At 51.9% G+C, this 23621-nt stretch overlaps 1 long non-coding RNA gene across 3 annotated transcripts in view; it reads right to left on the bottom strand.

Moving 5' to 3' along the window:
- LOC149853800 (uncharacterized) overlaps window positions 1–12537 on the bottom strand; it is a 41655-nt gene extending 29118 nt beyond the window's left edge. For 2 of the 3 annotated variants that reach the window (XR_016438930.1, XR_016438932.1), the window contains exons 1-3: window positions 12398–12537; window positions 12093–12216; window positions 11089–11187 (exon numbers count right to left, since the gene is read on the bottom strand). This is a non-coding gene — a long non-coding RNA (uncharacterized LOC149853800). Of the gene's footprint in view, window positions 1–7453; window positions 10258–11088; window positions 11188–12092; window positions 12217–12397 lie in introns of those variants that run through there. The other variant, XR_016438931.1, reaches the window with a different exon arrangement.
- Window positions 12538–23621: the final 11084 nt, after the last annotated feature.

Raw genomic sequence — 23621 nt, 5'->3', positions numbered from 1 at the left:
CAGGAACAGGAATAAGGCTAGGAAGGTTTGAGGAGTGGGGGAAAGAGGCAGCCTGCTACGGCTGATGGTGTTTCTGACTGGCCTGGTTGGTGGGTCATAATTTCATTTGAGTGACCCCTCCCCAGATACTGCTAAACATGCTGGCAGCTTTGGCTGGAGACAGTGGCTTGCAATAGTCCAGCCCTGAGAACGAGGGTCTGGCTCTGGTTCTCCTACTCTTTGACCCTGGGCAAAGTATTTCACGTCTCTGCACTATTGTTACCCACTGGCAGAAGGGGATACAGTGATCCATAGGCCCTTTGGAAAGCATTTTTGGACACAATGGGAAAAAGTGCAATGGAAGAAATACGTGTTATTATGAAATCCACTTTGGGTCAGAGTGTGCTGCTTTTATTCACTCTAGTGTCCCCTCTGTCATTCATTCTTATCCTTGGAGTGCACAGGGTAGAAACTGTCACCCAAATAACCCAATATACTACAATGGGATGAAGGGAGACAAGATTGGCACCAAAGGCTGTTATAGTGGAAGCTGCTTTGAGAGCAGCTGTCCAGCAGAGCCCAGGAGAAGAAAAGCTCTGAATAACTCCCTGAAATAAGTCTATCAGAAGGGCCCTTGCCAAAGTTTCAAAATCAACTGCCATGACTTTGCCCCAAAATTTTAGATTTAAATTTTAACGCTATAGTCACCTTCCCAGGTTGCTTGCCAGGACTGCGGCTATGAGGGATCCAAGGGTTGACCTGTTCTGAGACAGCAATAGACTTAATTATTATAGAATTGCTCAAAAATTTCAGGTCCTTTGTCCTCAGAAACAGCTTTCTGACCCAGATCAAACAAATCACTAATTATGATTTTGGTAAGCATGGCCTAATCTGCTCTGGCACTAAGCCCCTTCAGTTCCTTTTGGCTTCAATTACGCTTAAGGTGCTCAACACCTCTGGATATCAAACTCTACAATGGCATCCAGGTGGGCACCAAAAGCCCAGAGGCCACCATTGAAAGCTCAATCTGTGCCTTAATGTCTGTATTTGTACAGCCCCTAGCACAAAGAAGTCAAGATCCAAGACTGGGGGCTCCTCAGGCCTACCACAAGACGCACACAAATCTGTCACAGGTGAGTATAGCCATACACTAAGCTGGCATAAATCTCCACTGAAGTTTTGGGCCCAAATGCAAACTTTCCCAAGTACTGGGAGTCAGGTCTTTATAGATATACCTCTGACTCCCAGAGGTGTGTATATATATGAGGTGCGTGTGTGTATATACATATATATATATTTTGTGGCTCCAGCCAAATCAGTTCCGAAGTCTATCAGGTGAGCAGAGCTCAGTCATTCAAATCTGTGCAGCACTGCCACAGGCAAGCATCCTACCTGCCAGACTTTAGTCTGGAGCTTCAGATGTTCCCAAATCCATGGCAGGCATCCTACGTGCAGACCTCAAGTCCAGAGATCTTGAGTTCAGAAACCCACTAATGTCATTTACCCCTAGCCAAAAGGCTGAAGGAACAAGCTAGAGGGAGAGCCTGAGAGCAATCCCCTGTCACCATAAATTGCCGAGATCCTCACAGTGGGAAGCTATAGGAGACTCTCACCGGGGTGCTCACCTGCAGTGCAGTGGATAGGTCTCCATTCGCAGTGACACCAGTCATTCAAGGCCAAAAAGAAAGGACTCTCTCTTGCCGGCCCTGAAACCATCATCGTGGTATCTCCCAGAGTTTGCAGCCGCATGCAGTGATCATCCCCAAACCCTCATCCGGTGATGTAGCCAGGATCCACCTCTATGCTACATGCACATTTATGATGATGAGGAATCATTGCTTTCTGCTTGCTGCCGTATTCTGACGCTAGGTGACAGCATTGCACATCACATGCATTTGTTTGCTCTTTTTATAGAGCCTGAGCTGGGAAAAGCCCATCATTCAGCCTCAAATACCCCATAATGCCCTGTGCCCCTAAACATTAGCCTCTACTACAAAGAACACCAGGCCTTTGAAAAGTGACAAGGGCCCCCACACCCCACCGGCAGAACAAGGGCCGATCCCTGAGAACTGGCCTCTGCAGCCACAGATGCCTCTGAGTCAACACAGAGTCACAGCTGAGCAGTGAGCGATGGACATGAAACCTAGCTGCTGGCTGTTTGCTCAGGAGGAACGGGCAGGCCTGAAACTGGGCAAGGAGCTCGCACTCCCAGGAAGAGCATTGCATCTGGAAGACTCAAATCGAGGATGAATCTGGCTCCAAGGTCACCTCAAATACCCCCATCTGGACCCAATCTGCCCCTGCCCTGTGGGACAGCAAGATAGAGTATGCTGGCAAATAAGGGTATAAGTGGCAAATGTTGGCAAATAGGGTATAAGTGGCAAATGTTGGCAAATAGGGTATAAGTGGCTTCTGATGAGAAAGGATCCCAGGTCAGGGAAGGTGGGAATAGATCAGAAACCAGCTACGAGCTGAAAACACTTGAGCAAAGCAGGAGACAAGGAGTCCAAGGAGCACCTCTCTTTAGAGGGGAAGCTGAAGGGACAGGATGAATGTGCTTTACATGCAGGACTTCTTCCTAAGACTAGGTTCTTCTTAGGAGAGAAAAGAGAGATCAATCGCCACCATGGAGTCAGAGATCTCCAGGTGGGTTGCCTTACTTTGACCGTGTTTGGGGGTGCTACAGCACCGCTACCTGGGCCACCTGTCTCCAGGCCTGATGTCTTCACAAACCCGTTATCACATTGCCTTCAGCTGAGAATCCTCCAGCCAAGCTGTCTCCAGGACCAAGCAATGCCAGGCTCACGTTATCTCTTGCCCTGGCTGCTCAGCGTGCCCTGCCGAAGAGGCCCAAGAGCCCGTGCCCCCCCCAGCTCTGGTGGTGACAACTACTAGCACTTGCAGCTCACCCCTGTAGAAGCCCCCTGGGGGGAAGAATGGAGGTCCCTGGAGGTGGACGGTGTCAGGAGCGGAGACACGAGGTAGAAGCATCAGTGGGAATATTGACCACGCACAATACGAGCCCAGCGGTCACGGCCCCCGAGAGAATCCCTGGTCTGTGCCATCTGGGTCACAGCCAGAAGAGCAATGGTTCGAGGCCAGCCCGGGGAGCCGCGGTCCTCGGCCCCTCGTCGGGAGGCCCTGCAGGTGCTCATCTGCACGGCAGGGTGGCCGCTCTTGACCTGCTGGCGACTGGAGAGTCAGGTCAGCTGAGCCAGAGAGCAAACGGGAACAGCAGAGGAAAGGCAGTTACAGCCAGCCCTGACCCAGTTGTCTCGACACAGGTGCGCAGAGCCCAGGCGACACAACAGGAAGTGGGAGAGATTGGCAAAGCCTGTCTCGTGGCAGCCCACACAAGTGGTGCTGACAACGGACACCCCATGGCCCAGGACAAGGAGATCAGCTTGCAACCTGACCCAGAAAACGAGATGCGTCATCACCCAGGCCAGTGCCTGAATCTGCAGGACCAGTGCAGCACAGCTGGGCAGGATCTGGAGGGAGTGGGGTCAAGAAAATAGGTTAATCATGTATACAGGAAATTTGGGGCCGCTAATGTCAGAGTCCAGCTCTTATTTCTGTCTGTCTAATTTCCAAACACTTCCAGGCCTCTCATCGGCCATTGTACTACTGCGCCAGTCAGAAATGCGTGACAGCACCAACAGTAGCATCTCTGGCCTAGAGCCCCAGAACCAGCAATATGCATGTCAGAAGCACTGTTTTCATTACAGGACAGTTTTTAGCCCTTCTGATTGCAGAGGAAATCCTGGAACTATGAAGCAGGTGTAACCAAAGCAGCATTGTCTGCCTGCATCTGCAGGCAGCTTGCAGCCATAGCTGTGAGAGACATGTGACCTGCCCCTGTATCTCAGCGAGCATCTGCTCCTTCGCCCACCCTGCCCGGGAGCCCTCTGCCACTAAACCTGACATTACGTGAAGTCTCTATAGCAAAGACAAAGCCAGTATGTCCAAGGAGAAAATTTCAGCAGACTGTGACCACCTACCCAACCATGCACACCTCAGATGCTGGGGTAGCATACCTCCCTCCCCTCTCTGGGGCTTGGAGAGGGGTCTAAGCTGCTACTCCCCAGCACGTGATGGGAGCAGATATGTCCTACCATATATCCCCTGGCATTACGGATTTGTGCTAGGCTCTGGAGCACGGTGAACTGAAGCAGCAGGAGCCTAACGCAGGGATTTCAGTAGCTGCTCTGAGCGGAGTTATAGGAAGTTTGTCCATCTCCAGCATATTGAGTGTACAGCACGCTGCTAGAAACAGTCTCTGCCACAAAAGCCAGCACAGAGCACCGTGCCGACACTCGGTAGCTTGCAGGCAGTCCTCTGCACCCTCAGGATTAGCTTCCCACAGCAGCAGACAGCAGGGCCTGCCTGCCTAGCTTTGCTAGGGTACCGATGCTCAGAAACGTCTGTTTTAGTGAACAGGTCGGGGCTGCTTGGGACTAACCAAACCCCCCAAATCCTGCCCTTGCATGCCAGAGGTTCAGAGACTGCTTCTCTGCAGAAGGGATCAGGCTCAGCCTGAGACCGTGGGATGCAAGAGACTGCCTCTTGCTCCAGTTGGGCTGCAGTCCTACCCAGGGACGAACAGCATGCTCTAGGCTGCCCATATCTGCTCCAGCCATTTTGCAAGTGGCAACCCCCCTCTGAGCCCAGCGTGTAACCATCCAACAAGGCTCACTGCCTGTCCTCCCTCCTCCATAATAGCGCCCATTCATCCAGATCAAAGCAGGCCAGTTGGGATAGGAATGGGAGACAGGAACCCTGAAGCAGTGCAGGGAGCCCTGCTTTGGAGGGAAGGGGGAGCGTGTGTTTGCAGGATAACTTTCCCGTTTCAACGAGGGCTGTAAATTCCTTCCCTTCCAGCCGCCCTGCGCCACCCTCCCCTTCCTGTGCTCGGAAGCTGCCGAAGTGCCCTGGACACACCGCTCTTTGTTCCCCGGTCAGATTTTTGCCTGAACGCAACGAGCTCCCCTTCCAAAAACAACACTGGTGGACAGGAGCGCCGGGCACCCCGAGATGTTTGTGCTGCAGGCCTCGGACCGCTGACCCATCCTGTACCCCCTTTGACTCAGATTGAAAAAGAAGTGGGGGGGAAAGAAAGGTGAAAAGATGCCCTGGGTTTTGCTGTGGGTCCGGGCGGGCGAATGGGCGGCTCTGACGTTGGATCAGCCCTTTCTGAATTCGCTTTTTCGGACCGGGTCCCGGGCCGAGGTACCGTGGCACAGTTATACGGTGGAAAGCCCCCCCACAAATAGGATTTTTTTTAGATTTGCCCAAGCAAGGATCCTGGCCCCTTGAATCCGCATGGAGCAAAGCCAGTTTATATCAGCCGGTTCATATTTAGCTTCCAAAGAGTTCGGGGAAGAGGCAAGGGCCCTTTTCTTTGCCGCGCCTCCCCCCAGCATGGCCTGTTCCTGAGTCGGCCACAGATCCCTCCTGGTACATTTGTCTGGCGATTAAAGAAAAAACAGCCCCCCAGGGAAAGGGGGGAGGACGCCTCCTGTCCTGCCTAATCCAGCTGCGTCAGCAAGGCTGGCAACGGGGCTTTAGTGCACGGCTCCCTTCACAAAACAAAGTCCGGGCTTGCAAAGCGGGTCGGCGCTGGGAAACCAGGCTGCAAGCAGAAAGCGCCGACTGCACCGCGCGGGTGATAACAGGCAGCTGCCAGCCCCCCCTTCCCCGTCCCCAAAGGCCACGGCGGCTTCAAGGCCTGTTGATTTCTAAGGGGCCTTTCTCCACCGTGCTGGCCCTGCAGCGGGCACCAGCCCCAGCATGGCCGGAGTCGCGCCTCCCCCCTCCGGCTTTTATCCCCCCGAAAAGAGGAAGCCTGCATTGGTCTGCCGGCCTCCCCCGCAGCCCAATCACAGGCCTGTTGGCAAGGTGGAGCCAGGCTGCGGGGAGCGGGGGGGCAGCCGGGGAAGCTCAGCCTCAGCCTGTTGCTGGGAGCAGGAGGCAGAGTCTGGCGGGAAGGCCCCAGCTGGTGCAGGAGGCTGCCCTCGAGGGCCGTGGGGATGCAAGGAGGCAGCCCTGGGCTTTGTCTGCTTCCTTCGACACACCCGTAACATCCAGTCCCTTTCCCCTCCAGGAAGGGTGCGATGTGCCACGGGGCTCCTGCTGCAGACGGGCCAGCCCCCGCGGCCGCCTCCCGCCTCGCCTGTGACGCCGATCCGGCCCTGCAAATCACCCCCAAACACTGGATTTTCTGGGGTGCCCTATTAGGTGACCCGCCGCCCAAGGGAAACTGCCAGAGGAACTGGGCTCCTCCAAAAGTCCCGGGTTTTCAAAACCACTCAACCCCCAAGGGCAGCCCAAACGGGCAGGATGTCCCAACACCTTGGGCGCGCCTACACGAGACGCTTACTGCGCTGCAGCTCGCTATTTCTGTGCGGTAGCATCACGGGGCATGAACCATGCGGTCGTACATCGCTACTCAGCCGTGCAGGGACACGACTGCGCAGTAATGCCACTTACTGCGCGGTCATTTAGTACTCGGCTATGCAAGTATTAAATGGCTGCACAGTAACAGCTGCACAGGCAGCGTCTCATGTAGACACGGCCCTTAGGATTTCACTTGTACCCCGAGCCCCGTGCTGTCCCCCAGCACCTTCAAAGCTGGGCTTCTAGAAATCAGCGGTTTCTTTGGAGCATCCTGACCTAGATCTTCCCCACTGCCTTGTCTAACATCCCTCCATCACGACCTAAAACGCTTCCCAACATTGCTGGCGTCCGTTCTGTTTTATTGTCCGGGAAGCACCAGCTTTGTGTTTAGAAACAAGCCCCGCAAATGATTTTTCCCAAGAAAAAGAACAAATAACAAGAAGTAGACGAGGCAACGAGCGTTTCATCTAGTAAAATGATTAACCCTAGGGCTGGCACAGAACAATGCCAGGCAGAAATAGATGACTAGCCCAAGGCCGTGAGATCTGACAAACGCTTATTGTGGGACTCCTCACATGCCTAAAGTTAACCATGTGAGTAAGTGCTTGCAGAATCTGAATGAGAGTCACGACAAAAGGCAATGTACACACACAGAGGCACGCACACACCCATGCACGCAGAGGTGCCTCGTGCTTTCTGCTTTTCTTTTCTGCGGTGTGCTCCCTTCAGATTACTGGAGCGTACTGAAAGACTTGGAAATAAGTGGTGAAGGGGCTACAGTAGGGTGCATAGTTCATGTTCACTATTAAAAGCCAAATTCTGCTTCCCGTTACATCCGTGTTAATTCGGAGAGACTCTCTGCAGCACTTTTGCTTTGGACTTGCACATGTAACTAAGGTGCAAACTTGCACGTATGCCCGCCACCAGCAGATCAGGAAGAGAAAACCTCTGTCACATCAATACTGCAGAGTTCGTTGGGATCTTCCGGAAGAGGGTACTAGTGAAGACCAAAGCATAAATAGTTTTATGATCAGCGTAAGCTGCAACTCAGCAGAGTGACGTTGGGGTGCTAGCAGCTGCCATGCTTCTGGAAAGAGGTAACAAAGAGCACGGAGGGCTTCACGTCCTCGCAAGCAAATAAATCATAAGCGCTGTGCACTGAAGCGCCTTTGATTTAAGGACCTCGACGGTCTCTAGCAAAGTCCGCTTCATTCTCACAGCATTTCTGTGAAGTAATAAAATGCTACCCCCTGCCTTCTGCAGAAGGGGATACTGAGGCACGGAGCAGTTAAATGATTTATGCCAGGTCAACTAGCCCAAATTGGGAGCAGAAGTGATTCCTTGTCCCATCAAGGCAGTGCAAACTGCAGTCGCTCAGGGCTTCAAGCCTTGTCGCGGTGCGATTATGCTTTGGTACGGTTGTCTGGTCAGCAACAGGGGCCCACAACCGACCCTTTGCACTGCGCCCTCAGAAGGTCAGCTGCACTGCTGGCTTACTCAAAAGCTCGCATTCCCCTCCCCTCCTAGTTTTTGCTCTAACCACTGTACCTCGCTGTCTTCCCTGCCAAGGCCTGACTCAGCGTGTCCTGCCGCGAGGCGACGGGATCTCCCCAGAGCATTTTAAGAACACGCCGGGCGCTCTCCCCCTGCCTCCCCGCCGCTGAGAAAAGAAATCCAGGAGTATTTTTAGGGTGCAGGGGGACATGGAGGAGGAGGCGGCAGGAAATTCCCAATCTGTTTGGCTCTTATTCTCGTCTCCCCGCTTTTGTTTAATTCGCCATCTGTCTCGCGGCCCAGCGCGCCACACGGCATTATGCGGGAACAGCGCATGCCATAAATATCAAGACAGGCTTTGTTTCTGCCTCAAAAGACATGTCGTCCCCTCGCTACTGAGCTGTGCCGCAGCTCCGCAGTAGGGACCGCCGCACATAAAGGCACGGGGCGCTGGCGCTGCCTGCGAGGCTTGCGCCGGTTTTTCCGCAGGCTGGCTTCTCACCAGGTCAGGAGTCTGCTGGACAGGGCTTTGCTTTTCATTCTTCCCTCCGCCGGACCTGGCAGTTTTTCAGTCTGACACCAGAAGAAGGGGATCAGCACACCCGCGGCCCTGCCCCGGCGTGGGCGGCTGGGGTTTTGTCCTCTCCATAATGCGAGCCCCGCTACCGTCCCGCTGCATGAGAACCGTATTCAGAGTGTGTGGGGTGGGGGGGAACCCCGCTGGCTGCAAGCATGTGTGTGTATGTGCGAGGGTCTCCCCTGGAGACGGGGTCCAGCTAACATCTGCCAGGCTCGCAGAGTTCAGGAGGAGGGGGCAGCTGGAGAAAGGACACTCCCCGGTCCTTTTGTCTCTGCTACAAGCAGAGGTGCTAAAGCACACACAACACGCACACACCAGGGTTTCTCCCAGGCACTTGTTCCAACTCCAGCACCCTAAAATGCACCAGACAAAAGCTACAGGAAGGCCCCTTCTCCAATGCAAGTGAAGCAAATTGTAGAGAGGATGGAAACTCTCACCCCTTGTTAAATGGTGTCTCTCCGGGCCCCTTCTCCCCGAGGATCTCAAAGCAGCTGACAAACAAGGAATTAAGACTCATAATCTCTCTGGGAACCAGGGAAGTATTATCACCAATTTATAGCTGGGAAAATGGGGCACATAGACCGATTCAATGAGTTGCTAAGGGTCAGATGGCAGCCTGCCGCAAAGCGAGGCACAGAGCTCCCAGGCTAGAGACAGAAGTTACACATAAACCGTATACGTGATCAGAAACCAGTTCAAATCTGTAACTCAACAGAAGTTCAATGCACATAAACCATTTTCAACATGGCTGAAACCAGTTTAAGATAAACCTGGATGCATGTAGTATAAGACTTAACTGATTTAGGTTAAATAGGTTTATTAAACTTCTGTAACCAGGTCCCAGCCCTTGACTAGCCACTAAGCACAGCTCCCCTTCCTATCAGACCTTGGAGAGAAAAAGATCAGCAGACAGGCAAGGTCAGGGAACCCAAACTGGCATCGTCTCAGCCCTCGCCTCAAAGTTTTGCCCCAAAAGAAAACCAGAGATTCAAAAGGTCTTGCAATTATAGCCAAGCATCAGTTTAAGATGCTCGAGTGACTCACAAGCAGAGTAGTTCAAACCATGCAATTCAGTGGATTCAATGCCAGGTCTTCCCTGCTGCATTATGATTATTGTAATGATATTGCCTAAAACTTAACCTTTGCATGCGGCCTCTGGAAGATAACCCCTGCTGTTGCTCCAAAGAGCGTGGTACTTTCGGAAGGAGCCTTTCCCAAGGGTTACGATGCTCTTCCCAAGGAACAAGAAATGGTAATCAGCCCAGAGCGACAGGCCCCGCTTTGAGTATCCAGCCCCTTATTGTAAAGGAGAACAGCCTCATGGAGAAAGTCAACCAAGAACAGCTTGCAGCATGGGGAGATAGGGAGACCACCTGGCGTCCCGCTCGATGAGGGGGCAGCATGGTCTGGCGCGAGGGGGGCCAACCTGGGGCACGACTGCTACGAGCGACCCCTGTGTATGGCACGTGGCAGGTCAAGGAGGAGGCGGGCAGCACAGCGGTGGATAGGGCAGGAAGCAGAAAGCAGAGCAGAAGATGAAGCAGGGAGCACAGAGCAGGGAGCAGAAAGCAGAGCAGGCAGAGGAGTAACACTTGGGGAGGGTAATTTGTGGCACGTCAGCCAAAAAGCTTCGCCCCCACTAGTCTGGAGGGCAGGGCCTAGTTTGATGGAGGACCTCAGACTAGTCATCTCCCAGTCCCGCAGTCTAGACGGACTTTGATTCTTCAGGACAGGGGGTTCGTCATGGAGGAAAGCCCTCGAGTGCTCTCGTGCTGTGCTAAGACACAGAACAGCCCCAAGACCAAGGCCTGGGGAGCAAGAGGAGGGGAAAGGGCACGGGGACAGAAAGAAATCAGTGATCGTGGAGACCCTGGACACAGGAGCTGCCTTCTGCCTGTGCCGTTAGACGCGCCCCGGTGTGGTGCATCCTGCAGACTTGCCCCTTCCTCCCGAGCAGCCCTCCCTTCACAAGCCCGGCTAATGGACCCTTTCTAGCCAACAAGGTTTATTCCTCTTAAAACAACACCCGGGGGCTCGCCCAGGACATCATTCACTGCAGCTTTGATCCCAGCTCCTCTGTGCCAGGCGGACTCTGTGTCAGGGAAGCCTCAGGCTGCCTGCAGGGCTCCCGTTGAGGCGGGAGTCTGTCTTGTAGGAAGGAGGCATGAAGTCAGCCGGCATGTGGCTAAGAGTCAACCACAGCAAGGCTGCACGCCCTCGGCCCCGGGTCGGGCACCCTCCAAGGCACGGGGTGCCTGGGTGTGGGGACTGGATCCAGGCCCCTTTCTCAAGAGGTAACAAAAAATTGGCTTTGCTCCCCTCTTCCACTTGAATTGCCATGCTCCCAGCTTATCTCCTCTCCTCCCTTTCACCGGGGAGTCCCAAGCCGGGGGAGGAGAGTCAGCCTCCATTTACCCTCTCAGCCAGATGGCAGAGGACAGAAGACCCAGCCTGCAACTGTGGTGAGGCAGCACGAGGAAGTGGGTGGATCACACTGTGGGATCAGCTATATACTGACAAAAAGGGTAACAGGGATCCCAAATCCTCAGACACCACTGGAGTTCGGTCACCTCAAGAGAACGAGCTGCATCCCAGTACCACCTCCCAGGGCGGTTTGTCGTGCAAAGCTGTAGGCTCACCTTGATCTCTTCTGTTATTTCCCCGTTCGCTCTTCCTCGTCCAGGTCTGTTTTCTTGCTTCGCTTCCTCCTGCAACAACCTCGGCCTGTAGAACAGGCCCTGCGGAAGAAGCATCCCACAAACCAGCACCTGTTATTATTAGTTTAGCCCCAAGGGTTTGCTCAGGACAGTACAATACGCAACAGCAAAGATAACCTCTGCCCCCACCGCTTATGGGCTAAAGGAGAGCGAGCTTAGATGCAGGGGATTGTTTTGGTTTTCCCTTGCTACACATGCACCGTTACTGCACAGTAACCGAAAAGTACTGCACAGTACGGGTATGCCACCTACACGTGCGTGCCTGTACTGTGCAGTAACTGTGGCAACTTCTGCCGATTTGGGCATAAATTTCTTCCTGCGTAATGCAGGTAGCAAATTTACGCCCAAGTAGTTACTGAGTACTGAGTCACGTGTAGACACGTTACTGTGCAGCAACACTGTGTGGACTGACTTGGAACTAGCTTTTTAGTCCCAAGTCAGTCCATGCAGTCACACCTGCATGTGTAGACACCGACATAAAAGTCAGCTACTGCACAGTAAATGCACGTGTAGACGTGCCCATTCAGTACATGTGGTGAGGAGACAGATGAATGCAATGGCACCTCTGAGCTCAGGGTATCCTCTGAAAAAGTGGGTTTCCCTTCCTAGAGAGTCGATGGGGCTAGTACTAGAATAGGACTCAGGGGACTACATTCTGTTCCTGAATCTGCCGTGGACCTGGGACCAATTGTTTTCCCTCGGTCATCTCTTAAACCAAACCCTGTCTTTCATCACAGTTCTGCTCTAAAACCCAGGGAAAGGCTCCAGCAGAGTTTATACAGCACCTAGAATGAAAGGTGCCTTCAGGTTCTGCTGGAACTATTAATAGTTGCTGATCCCAGGAAAAAAGGAGTTATCCCTGACTATTAGGCTTTCAGGTTAGACAAGTATCTAACCTACTTGGCAGTAAATACTGTAGCACTCACCAAGCTTGCGTTGATCTAGTGAAGTGATATAGTAACTCGGAGCACGGGGATGAGAATCAGGCAGTCTTTTGTGCGAGCTTAAACAAACAGCCATGCCTGCCTCTCTGCGCCTCAGCTTCACCCTCTGTAAAATGGGGATAATAGTGCAGTGAGTGTCAAAGGATCATTAATGTGTCGCTAAGGCCTTTGGAAACCTCGGATGAAATATTATGAGGAAGCACAGCACAGGCCCTAAGAAAGATATTGGTGCAAGCAGAATTTCTCTCAAGCTAAGATTACCCTGAGCTTGTATAAAAATGACTCACCTAAAGCACGTATATGCCAGGCCTTCCAATATCTGAGCAGTTTCACACCAAACTGAATGCAAATCCAGCATTAATGCTCCTCAGTTCCCCTTCCCTTGCTAACAGGCCTGAGGGCAGAAAACCTGCCTGTTTGCTTTGGCTGTCTGCTCTGCAAAAACAAAGCACAGGCAGCACTTCTATTCGCTGGAGGACTTCAGGCGTATTTTGAACACACCCATCCATGGGATCTGGGAAGTTTACTTTTGCTGGCTACAGACACCTTCTCAAAGTCGGTCTCCCTTCACCCTGCTCCTCCCCCCCGCATTCAACTTGGCTTCCTCAAACCCCATTTACTATTCCTCCAGCTGCCAAAAAAAGAATAAAAAATAGCACGCTGAGTGAGAGACCAGTATCTCAGATACGCAGAGTTGTCTACGCTGCCGAGAAGCATGACCCGTGCACTCCCAATCCACGTGCACCAGATCTCCAAATTAGGGCAACATTGCCAAAGCATCTCAGACCCTCAGTCTCAGATGAACTTATTAGCAGCATACTCAGGGCTGGTCTCAGGTGTCTCAGTTGCCTTGTTTCTGGGATTTGCCAGTGCTGCCAGGCTAAACACACCCCTATGAATCAGCCTGGGTGTAAGTGGACAAAACTCTGGTGAGATCAGTACCGTTGCTCCAGGGTGGACTGCGAGTCATTGCACCCTCACCAGCTCTGATAAGCCTGGACTGTCCTATGGTCATTGAATTTGGCATCTCCTCACATCAGCTCATATGTCCGAGCACGTTCGACCTTGATGCAACGCTCCCCGACAAGTTGTGCCATGTCGTGGCACGTTCCAACTTGTTCAAAAATACTCTACCCGAATCTGACACGCTCTAGCCTACTCTAAGCCAACATGATCTAAAATTTGGCACGTCCTCCCATTGAGCAATCTGGTGACTCATGTCTTAACCTCATTAGGCCCTAGCATGTCCCAGCATGATCATAGCCTATAATCTGCCAGTGGGTTCTGACACGGCATGTCCTAAAACGCCCGATAAAAACCACCACGATAACATGTTTCAACACATCCCTAAATTTCCCATTTTACTGCCACCGTTGGGTGGCTTAAAGCAGGCTCTTCCTAGGGGGTGATTGCATAGGAGGGTGTGGGCTAACGAGGGTGGGTTAATTGCTTTCGAAAACGGTTTTGCAATGTTTTTGTTATGTTTTCCATCTGATCAGGCAGAGTTCAAACCCGCCTGCGACTGAGGCATCGTTGCAGGACCGAAACCAGGAAAATGTCCTCCCCATGGGTCAAAAAGACGAGCTGAGTCGGAGCGGCTTTGTTTCTTGCAGCTAATCCCCCTTCTTCCTTGCTTGTTTTCATATTCTCCTCTCTCTGCCTGCCGGTCAGCTGTAGCTTAGGGCCTGGCCAAGCAAAAGTAAACACGAGCGGGATGAGCCGACCCGTCGCACCAGCTCAGAGTGTGTGAAGGTGCACGTCCGCGTTTGCTAGCTGAGCATCGGCACTTGCTGGGTGATTGCATCTCTAAGTACATGCACCCTGTCCTGTGAGAAAATGTTGGAGGGGCCGGGGTGAGAAAGAAAGTTAGATGACGAAGGGTTCCAGTGCCGCAGAAATAGCGCTGTTGAATTCACAGGGAACAACACGCAAACTATAAACGGAATGACCGAAATGGATATTAGTCCATTGGAGGGCTGGGCAGCCCTCCAGTAACATTGATAGAGGTTGTATAAGTACCTAGACAGCCGAACAGACCTTTAGCATTCCTGTTGCTCCTAAAAAATACTTTCAGCATCAGCCACGCCTTCCACCTGAGGATTTTGATACACTTTTAAAAACATTAACCATAACAACGGGCATGGGGGGGGGGGGTTAAACCCATTTTACCAATGGATAAACTGAGGCCCAGAGCAGTAGAGTGACTTGCGCAGTCGCATGCTAGGTGCATGGAGGGACAAGATTAGAACCCAAGACTCCTGAGCCCGACTAGCTGACTCACCATTAAGACATAGCTTCACTTAAATAAAGCGCCTTGCAGTTGTGCTGAAGCCCATTGAAGATTTACCCGGGTGGAACAAGAAGGAATTTAGGCCTTTTGAGCATGTGAGGGGCCCCGTTTGTCTGAGTTAGACTGAAGCCTTTAATTTAATAACAATGCAGAGAACAAATCAGTAAAAGACCAGCTGCTCTGCTTTAGTTTGGTCTTGTCCCTTTTTTATTTAATCATTTGCTACAGGAGAAATAAACTTCTTGCTAAAAGAGTATTGTCAGAGGAGAAACATTCCCAGGCCTAGAATAAAAACACTTCAGCCGCGCCTCAGCCTTTATCTGGCAGCTGGAAATGCCTGAGACATAATATGAGTTTATTGACATTGCTGCACATTAAATATTCCCAGTAACACATTTTCCAGAAGTCCCTAAAGGAGGGTTTGTATTTGTACAATAGAAAAGCCAAAAGGAGCCTCAGTCCCTGCAGTGCTGAGTTATTGCGATGCTGGGCACCAGGGTAAGAACAAAGAGGAATGGCATTAGCATGAGCTTGTTGGACTCTCACCTCCATGACATTTTTAAAGAGCAGTACGGCAGGGGGAAAGCGGGAGAGGCTAAGAAATAGTTTAAACAAGCCTATTGCTGCTAGGGCACGGATTCAGGTTTTGGCAGTGACAGAAAGCCGCTGGCATCTCCGCACTGTCTCTGTACCCTTCAGAGAATGAACTGGTGGTTTTGGTGCAATTTCTTGTCCCCGAGAACTTGATCCATCATGCCCTTGAATGCCCTCGCCTGCCCCATGTCATGCCCCTGTGTCCTAACCTTGTGTGTCCTGCCCTGATGCCCTAGAAAACAGACTGGTACTAACTTGTTCCAGCATATCCTAAGATGTCCTAGTCTGAAAGGCAGCTGAGCTATTTAGGGCATTCTTACGGCATAACAACAGAGCACAAGGTGCATCCAGCAGAGCCGCTAAAAATTCAAGTGTGCTGGGACTCCCCCGCATCACCTTGCAGGTTCCTCCTATTGTGTCCCGATATCGTGGATTTACAGAGCAGAAGGTGAGGCTGAGGGAACGGGATTTATTTGATCTGGAGAAGAGAAGGCTGAGAGGGGATTTAATAGCGGGCTTCAACTCCCTGCAGCGGGGTTTGAAAGAGGACGGAGCTGAACTGTTCTCAGTGGGGGCAGACGACACAGCGAGGAGCAATGGGCTCAAGTGGCAGCGAGGGGAAGCTTAGGTTGGAAATTAGGAAAAACTCTCTCATGAGGAGGGTAGTAAAACATCGGAACGGGTTACTCAGAGAGGAGGTGGAGTTTCCATCCTTGGAGGTTTTCAAGACCCGACTAGACAAAGGATGGCTGGGATGATGTAGCTGGGGCTGGTTCTACTTTGAGCGGGGGGGTGGACTAGATGTGCCCTCCTGAGGTCCTGTCCAACCTTCATTGTCTCTGATTCTGTGATGCTAAGACGCTTTGTCTTCATCCCAGTCTGACCTCCAGCATCACATGAAACATTTGCCTCCCCCAAATAATTTCTGTCTGGACAAGAGCAGCCCTTTGAGAAGAGCATCAGTTTCCCCCCACTCAGGTTCGGCAGGTTTTTCCAGCGACTTCTGACCCTTGCTATTAAAAATGTGCCCCTCAGGGCCTATCTGTGGGTACCATAGCATAAGCATGGAGGAGAAGACAGCACCCAACAAGGTGTGAGCAGGCAGCGGGTGACACATCTACACAGAGCTTTGCACAATGCTCAGGGTCACAATCCCAACCTGTCACGGGTCACATTGGTCTCCCTCACAACCACATACAAGATGGGGCTTAGATGCAGAGTGGATACTTTATGGATGAAGCGTGGGGGGTCACCAACCAAGTGCCCTGAGCACTCACGCTGCCCCATCGTAAGACAGAGCTTCTGGATATATGCCTATGAATGCCCAGGGCCTGACTCCATCACCCTGCAGGCACAGGCCATGTTGTGCTCATCCTAACAAGCTGGGTTCCTCAGGTCCCTGGACCACGCATGAACAGGCACCAGGTGGATCCCATAGCCGCGGCTCAGTGGGACCTGACTGGCTCAGGCCACAACCGGCCAACCTAGGGGTGCAAACGCCAGAAAGGAACCACAGTGACCTCAGGAGAGTCGCATCGCACACGAAACCAGCCTGCGCGCTCCTGTCCCACACAGGGCCATCACGACAAGAACGGTACAGAGGAAATACTCTGCAAGATGCACAGTGCCTCCGCTATCCCCCCTGCTCGCCCAGTCGAGCAATTTGCACCTTACCCACTTCCCTACCACCCACCCGCGTCGGAGCTCTCTGAATTTCCAGTTGCGCCCGTGGCTTTGCACGTCTTATCTGCGCCCCGTCTCCTTGACATTTAGCACCAGGGAAGGAGTGGGAGGGAAGCAAGCGAGCGCGGTGCGGCTTCGTCTATTCCAGGCCAGCAGCAAGCAGATGTGCGGCTCGGCTGTCTGCTCCCTCCCAGCCAGGGAAGAGGGCAGCGGGGGGAGGGGGGGCAGGAGCAAGTCCGCAAGCACAGGGGAGAGGCAGCCAGGAGGCCATCCATCACTCGCAGGCCCCGAAGCCTGGAGCAGCGCAGGAAACAGGGCGAGATAGGATCAGAGGGCTGCTTTTCCTCCCATTCAGCTCAGGGTGCAGCCTCCCTCCCAGACTGCTGTTTGGGGTGGACCGGGTGGGAGGAAAAGGGGGGAGGTTATCATTAAGGCCCTGCAGCCCTGACAGATTCCTCCCAAAAGGAATCGCATGCAAATCCCCCCAGCTAGGGATGCACGTTCTGCCCTGACCTGTGTAATGAGCAAACAAAGGGAGGCCACTTTTCTCCCAAGCTCCCCCAGCCCCCAGCCCTCGGAGAGACAAAAGGTGCAAGCTTAGTGGCGCATGAAAGGAGAAACAAAACAACCCCGTCCCCAGGTCCCCCCGCCCCGCGGCCCCCACTAGACAGATGGCAACAGTTGCCCCAGAACACCAGTTGCGTGCCGCAGGGAACAAGCCCCTTTTATCCCACAACAGGTCGTAAATGGGAAGGCTGCAGACAGCCTGGGCCCGGCTGAGGACGCATCGGGGCGGCGGGGGGACGGGAATGGGACTCTCCTCTCAGGACGCTCCGCGGGAGACAAAAAGCCAGCTGAAGGGAGCCCCCAAGCGAGCCCATCTGTCTGCCCTTGGGCCCCCCTCGCCCATGCACTCGCGGCCCCGGGGGCTGCGGGTTGGCGTGCCCTGCCAACACGAGCATGTCGCTCTCCGAGATAACGCTTTGTGCTTCCCGTCCAGGGATCTCACAGCCTGTTCTCCCGCCCTTCCCCCCGACCCTGCTGCTTCTGGGTCCATTAAGCAGACACTTATTATCTATATTAGAGCAGCATCTGGAGATCCCAGCGGAGATCAGGACCCTTTGTGCAAGGTGCTGTACAGACACAGGAAGAGACAGAGAGCTGAGCACGTGTCCCAGCCCAGGCCTGGGTTCACCAGTGGGCCTGGTATCTGCAAAGGATTGGCCTCTTTTAACCAGAGACACACCTGAAATGATTCAGGCAGAGCGTCCCGGTGCAGAATACGCCTCCAGGATCCATTGCTCTCCTTGGGAAGTGCCTGCAGGCCCCATGGAGACACGAGGCCTGTTTTCTCCCAAGCCAGGCATATTTTTTCCTCCCCTCCCCATGTTAATGTTCAACAAATAAGCCTGTTTGCAGATCTCAGCATCTCCACCCACAGCCCCTGTTTTGCCAGCCTGTGTGAAAGGAAGTGAGCAGACAATATGCTGCAGAAAGGTGCTCTGCTGCTCATTTGGCTGGAAGGTTTTGCGGTTGTTCAGGGGATTTTTTTTTTTTTTTAAGCGAGCGTTGAGCAATGCTTCTGTCTGCTCCGTTATGATCTTGGAATTCTTCCAAGCAGACCGAGGCAAAGGAAAGAACAGCGAAAGAGCACGATGCATGTCCTTTCGAGCGTAGAAGAGAACAGGGGGGTGGGTGTGTCAGCGCTCTGTGTATACACACACTTGGGTCTGCATAAATATAGCCTGGCCCTTTGCAAGTCAAGCAAGTTTCCACTGGTGAACTTAACTCTTAGCAAAGTTTCTCTCAGACCCAGAAACTCCAAATAATAATCTTTCTTATTTTCAGTATACAGCATCCCTACTTCTGAAGTAGGACCCCAGTGTGCTACGCATCGTATAAATACATAACAAAAGGATGGGTCCCGATCCCAGAAGCTTTAGAGGGTAGGTGCAGGATAGTGGCTGTTACTGCATACGGGCACTGGAGATGCATCTGGAGGCCAGCTTATGAAACGGCTCTGTAAAGAGGACCGCTTATAAGGAGAAGGGCAGAGGGGTCTGGGACAGACGTGGCATAAACCGGTTTGACCCAAATCAGGTCAGTCTGATACTACATTCAGCCAGGTTTATCTTAAACTAGTTTCAGTCATTTTGAGACTGGGTTATCTGCACTGAACTTCTGTTCTGTTACAAGTTGAAAGCAATTTCTCATGACTTAAACCGTTTAAGTGTAACTTGTGTCCCTAGAAGAAAGGGATACAACACTTTATAGCAGGGGTGGGCAAAATGCAGCCTGTCAAGCCATTCTATCCCTAAAAATGTAGAAAATTCATATTTATCTGCCCCTGGCTGTCTGTCGTGTGGCTCTCGATGGCTTGCCAAAACTCATAAGCGGCCCTCTGCCCAAAATAATTGCCCGCCCCTGCTTTATAGTAATGGCACTGACGGAGTGAGAAACATATAAACAGGGCCCCAGCGCAACTCCTGCTAACATTCAAGGATGTCCAGAAGAGCAAGGGTTAGTCCAGCTAAGTCGTCCAGCTCCTTGCAGATCTGGAGGCAGCTGAAAAGCTTTGTCCCGGGGTTTGCAAATGTGGTTCAACACCGAGGCACCGGCAGGGTGCGGGGCCGCGGCTATCACCCTCTGCGGGGTTAGAGTTTAGCTGGGAGAAGCAAGCAGAATGGTTTGTCCTGGATGGGAAACACCTGATGAGAGGAAAACAGGGCCCTTGGCACCTTGAGCAAGTGCCCTCATTCAAGGGCATAATTCAACCACTTTTATGATCCTGGAGCATCTCGGGAAGGCAACTCCCTCTCTTGAGCCCTGCAGGTGAGTGAGACACGCGGCGCCCACGCCTCCTCCCCGCTCCCTTCTGCAGGGCTGCAGGAGACTGGCACTGGAAGCCAGCTCCAGGCGGCAGCCACGTCTCCCCAGATACAAGAGCAAACCGTTGCACACACTGCTGCCTGATTGGCTTCTGCGGAGCCAAAATACACAGCGCCGTTCCTGTCCCCCCAATCAGAAGAAAAGGGCTGTGCAGGAAGCACCTGGAGGCCCGGGGCCTGCTCGGTGAAACGCTGCTAGAGAGGACAGCTCGGCAGCTCCGAGTTTCACTTCTGTCCCCACCAGCTGCTGAAATAAACAGCTGAAGCCTTCCCAGGACCGTTAAACCCACGATAACAAGGCTGCTGCCTTCCCGACGCAAAAAAAACACTTCCCCGGGGGGGGGTCCCAGCTACCCCGCTGCCTCTTCCCAGCGGGAACCCCCAGGCCAGTGCTGGAGCCGCGGGAAGAAGCGTGTTATTGCACTACCTCTACAGCAAACCCACTGGCTTAACCATTAGCGTTGGGTGCAATGTTGTATATTCACTGCAGCTTGGGGTGGGTGGGGAGGGAACAAAAGTACTGGTCAACTTCAAGTTGAATCCGGCCAAGAGTTCTTTAAAAGATGAACAGAGGAAAGTGGGGATCTAAAAATCCCAAATGAACACTTTCTTTTCAATGCCCAAACTTTGCGTTTGGTCATTTGAAACAGGATCCTTTTGCCTTTTCCCTTCAAGATAGTGTCCATCGTTGCTTAAGTCCAAGCAAAATGTGAAACAGAAGCAGTTAAAGAGCCTGAAAAAACAAAGCAGAAACACTTCCACGAACAACGGGATTGGGGCTGATCCCAAAACTAATTTTTTCTTTGGCTCAAAACAACCTGAGTCGCCACTGATGATTTCCATTCTTCCACTCCGACGTTTTCTCCCAGGCTCGGTTCAGTGGCTGAACCAACAAATGTGCAACCTGCCCAGTTAACCACCCACTTCGAAATCCCTCCTCTCCTAGCATGCATAGCGCAGGACACATGTCCCAAGCAGCAGACCCATGGAGAAAGGACCATCACATGGTTAAGGGGACTAGAGAAGCCTGGATTTATCTCCCGGTGGTATCACACACCCCACGAGTGCTCTTGGCTTGGTTTTCAAGCCCAAATCCACCATGACAGAGAGGTATTCGTGGGAGTTGTGTACTGAAATACCTTGGAGGATCTGGGCCTTATGCAAAGCAGAGATATTGCCCTTCCTCAGAGAGGAATTTATGAAGATCCATTTACCACCCTGTGAAAGGCACAAGCATTGTGTGGATGTCAGCTGTTTAGCATGATGAAATCCTGACATTAAGAAACCCACTAGGATCTACACATGCATCAGAGGGGTGGTTTTCCTTGCAGACCCAAACACCACTTTGCAAGTCATTCGGTGGCCATGGGCTCCATCGCAAAGGTGGCCTCCACCCTGTTAGCAGCGAGGCTATTTCTATCTAAGGGCTGCACATGCAGAACGCCCCTCTATCTTTAGGCCTTCTTGCAATGACCCGAATGCTAACTAGACCCAAGAATCGCTTATCTCCCTTGTGCTGAGAGATGCCAGGGAATTAGCAGCCCATTTCAAGCCAGCAGGAGTTACAAATGGGCCTTCCTTATTGGAGGAAGTTTGCTGGCAGTTTTACAGGGCAAAGGGTTGAGCTCCCACACAGATGCCAAGGCAGACAGGCATACGCCCTTGTTTATGAGAAAAAAAGTCTTCAATTACAAAGAGCAGGATCAATCCCGGCTGCCTTGATCCAACACGCCGCACCTCCAAAAACCCTAAACAGAAAGCGAGTCCCAGTTTTTTGCAAGAAGCTGGTTCTGGTTTATCAGGGCATTAACATCTTTCTGCAGGCTGGTTCAATCAGGAGACGGGGAACAGCTGGTTAACAAGGCCCTGTTGGGGCTATTGTAAGATATGCAAAACCAGCAATCCAGCTGAGACAGGCTCAGCTCAGCGCAGCGCTTACCAAGCAGAGACACGACTCACCAGGCTTCACCTGGGAGAGTTATTATTGCCTGGATGGACCATGGGAGTGCTTGTCCATCTAGCCACCAAGGGAAAAAACCAGAAACGCACCCCCCGTCCTCACCTCCTGGGGCTTGGCAAGCTACTGCTGTAAAACGGTGCTAACAATGAGCAGGGTTTTCTACTCAGACGCCCCGAGTCCCTCTTGGCCCTGTCCCTTTCCATACAAAGAGCTGCGCATCTAAGAATAACATTTAGATTCCTGCTCTGAAAAACACCAGAGCAAAGACAGACTTTGACACGCATTTAAACCTACTATTTTTCTTGGCACTTACACTGACCTCAGAGTGCTCTACAGGGACCACTTTTATTTCAATGGTTTAACACCTTCGTGCCTCAGTTTCCCTTTGTGTAATATTGGGGGGAGAGCGGGTGTGGAAAAAAATCAATCAGCTGGACCAATGAAGGCAAGTTTATAACTCTTAACAGTGCCCTGTCCCTGGGAGGTGAAGAAATTATGGAGGTGAACAAGGCCAGGGTGCCAGACAGGTTCCCAACTCTGCTACTGGTTTGATGGGTCACTCACCCAAAAGTCAGTTTTCTTTCCCCTGCCTCAGAATCCACATCTGTAAAATGGGTGCGACTCAGACCGCCTTGTTTTTCAGCTCTTCTACTGGGACATGCTGCCTAAGTAGGAAAATAGGACCAGAGAGCTTTCCTGAAAACTCCAGAAAGCCAGGAGTAAGTGAACACACACAGGATGTTGTGTGGTTAACCTCCGACAACACCTCCTCAAAAGAGGACTCCGAGTTAAAGCTTCTGCCAAAGAAAAATTACAGATCAAATAAAACTATCTGGGAATAGAGCAGCTTATGAAAGTGCATTCCCATACAGTGTCTTGTTGCAGTGGAGATAACCAGAGCCTCCAGTGCGTAAAGCTGTATTTTTATCACGGGTGCTAGTGAGTCATGGCGCCACCTGAAAATGTGGATCAAAATACACCCTCGTCTCATGCTGATGAATGCAGTTAGGTCATTCACAGGGTGGTCACCTCACTTAAATGCCACCTTTGAACCTACATGACTCTTCGGCTCATCAGCAACTGAATAGGGCCACCGCTCCTTTTTAAAAAGCCAGTCCACAGACTAATGGAGGGGTGACTTAAAAAAGCGCCTTTGACTCATGCCTCTGCCACAAATTATTTCAGCCCTTAAAAAGAAGTGTTGATGGACTAAAATGGAAAATGAGACCCAACCAATTTCTCTGCACTTCAGGGAGCACTAGGTGAAGTATTTAAAACAGGGGCTATTTGTGCTTAGACTCCTACTTCAGTTACTTTGATGTAGAGCAAGGACCATCGTTGCTATTCGTACAACATTCCCAGGGCAGGACCAGGGATTTTAAGTGCTACTACAGCAGGGGACAAGCCCATTTGGAATCAACGAAAAGATTTTAGTAGCATTTGGATCAAAAGCAACAGAATTATCTTGAGTGATTTCAATTTGGATCAGAGCCTCAGAGATAAATGCACTGTTTCCAGTTGGGTTTTACAGCCCATGCCATTAGATTTCCTTGGAAGATCTGTTCCAAGGTGAAGTGCCCTTTTACCCAGTGACTAAGAGTTTAGAAAACACAGGAACAAGACTCAGACCGAGGTGTCCTTTGTACTTCACAGGCTGAGTGGGGCTTACAGTGAGTCAGCCTGGGCTGCAGATTCTCCAAGATGGGATTGAATGCTGCAGTCCAGCAACTTCTCTGCTCCTTCCTGCGAGGGCCTCACTGCTTTGTCTATTTGTGCTGTGAATTGGGATGGCCTGGGCAGTCTGTAACCCTTACATAAATGAGAAACAGAGGCATCATTACAAGTGAAAATGTTAGTAAACAGTATAGGCAATCATATAGGTGAGGAAACTAGTGGCTCCACCAAAGCTACCAACCTCAAATGGGGTCTTCATAGACTTTGAACCAACCCGAGCGCCTAGCTGACTTGGGGTCAGGCTGTTATTATGGTCACCATCATCATTATCTATGCACCATGATATGTGTCCTTTGAACCTCCCCCTCAGTGGTGAGCTTTGAGTCATTGCGCATGGGCAGGGGAAATCCAAGCTTCAGAGA

The sequence above is a fragment of the Crocodylus siamensis genome, chromosome 13, assembly GCF_052110815.1.
Source record: "Crocodylus siamensis isolate JL-2025a chromosome 13, ASM5211081v1, whole genome shotgun sequence".
In the NCBI taxonomy this organism is placed as follows: Eukaryota; Metazoa; Chordata; order Crocodylia; family Crocodylidae; genus Crocodylus; species Crocodylus siamensis.
This window is presented reverse-complemented; position numbering and strand designations above follow the sequence as displayed.